This window comes from Columba livia, chromosome 2, assembly GCF_036013475.1.
Source record: "Columba livia isolate bColLiv1 breed racing homer chromosome 2, bColLiv1.pat.W.v2, whole genome shotgun sequence".
Classification (NCBI taxonomy): Eukaryota; Metazoa; Chordata; class Aves; order Columbiformes; family Columbidae; genus Columba; species Columba livia.
The window spans coordinates 42,890,654-42,892,494 of record NC_088603.1 but is presented as its reverse complement, the minus strand read 5'-3'; positions in this window follow the sequence as shown (position 1 = coordinate 42,892,494).

Here is a 1,841-nt window from a genome sequence, read left to right as displayed (position 1 = left end):
TTGGACCTTAAAAGAAGGGTACTACTTATGCTATAAAGGATTTTAAATACAGCTTAAAACAGACCACTGTACTACTTTGGCTCATTAAAAAACAAACAAACAAAAAACAAAACGGCAAAGTTAACATCTAACCTAAACTTCCGCTGAAAATCTTAATAATGGTAGTACGCTGAAAACTTTGAAAAGTTGTTTTGAGGTCTGCGAACATGATTAATGGACGTCTTGTTTTGTTCTTTGTCCAGTGTTCTGGTTCTGCAGGCTTTGGTTGTTTGGTTTGTTGTTTTGTTGGGTTTTTTTAAATGAGAGTCTTGTCCAAATAACAATTCCTCCCCCTCAGCAGATCGTGAGGTCCTGTTTCCATTTGTTCTTTAAGTATTTAAGGAGTACACAACACTGCAGTATTCATCCCTGTATAAGTAGGTTTGGCATGCTAATGCACTTCCCTTGCTGCAGCTGACTTTGTGACACAGTTGCAAAATGTCCTTTGAGACGCTGCCCGAGAGCTCTCATAATATAAAAGCAAACTGCTTATTTTTTTTAGACAGAAACTCCTCTTAGTTTTAAATTAGTTTTGAACAGTACAGTTGCTCATTCCTGTAGATCTACATTGGCCTTGCTGACTCAGCTTGTGTTTATCCCTAAAGCAGAGGTCCTGAATTGTGATTTATTCTTGTTTTACTTTGAAATTGGCCAAGGAGAAAAAGCTGCGTTTTCGTGAGATGAGGTTACATGTGGTGCCCTTGTGATGCCGGTGCAGCAGGACACTGTGCACTGCCCTTCGCCTCTGCCTTTGCACTTTGCCTGTGCTTGCAAAAAATAAAAATAATAATAAAAAATGAATGCAAAATGTTACATCGTGGCTTTCTAGCTCTTCAATTGTGCACAGGTGTAAACTTCTCAAGAAGCTGGAAATAGTTTCAAGAATATAAACGGGGGGAGATCGGGATGCGACATTCTGTTCAGGAGCTCCCGGAGCAACCTGTGCACTCTGTCTGCTGAACCGCCTTCCCCCCCCGTGCGCCATTGTTGTCTTGGGGGGGCAGCTTCCCAGGAATAGGCAACTGAACTTTGCTGCTTTATTATGGTCTTATTTTGAATCAGGCGGAGGAGTTTGGTGCTGCTCTGAGCACGGGAAGTTTCTCCCACAGCTGTGCCTGGCGGCCGTGCCCGTGGGGCAGAGCATGGGCATGGGCAGAGCAGCCACTGGCGGGCAGAGAATCACAGAATGTCCTGAGTTGGAAGGGACCCACAAAGATCATCGGGTCCAACCCCAGGCCCCGCACAGGACAACCCCACAGTTCACACCATGTGTCTGAGGGCATCGTCCAGTTTCTTGAACACTGTCAGGCTTGGGGCTGCGACACCTCCCTGGGGAGCCTGTTCCAGTGCTCCACCACCCTCTGGGTGAAGAACCTTTTCCTCATGTCCAACCTAAACCTCCCATGGCACATCTTCCTGCCATTCCCTTAGGTTCTGTCACCAGTCACTAAAGAGAAGAGTTTGGCACCTTCCCCTCCTCCTCCCCTTGTGAAGAAGCTGTAGCTGCCATGAGGTCTCCCCTTAGTCTCCTCTTCTCCAGGCTGAACAAACCAAGTGATTTCAGGCGCTCCTCACACGGCTTCCTCCCCAAACCCTTCACCAACTTCGTGGCCCTCCGTTGAGCGCTCTCCAGTAGCTTTATGTCCTTTTTATCCTGCACACAGCGCTCACTCGGAGGAGCATGTTTGAGGCCTCTTCGCGCCCCTGTGAGAGGCGGGCGGAGGCTGCGGCGCAGCTGCATGCCGGGATTTGCAGTCCGCTCCCCGCCCCGGGCCGGCGGCGGGGCCGCCTCTCTCCTTCCG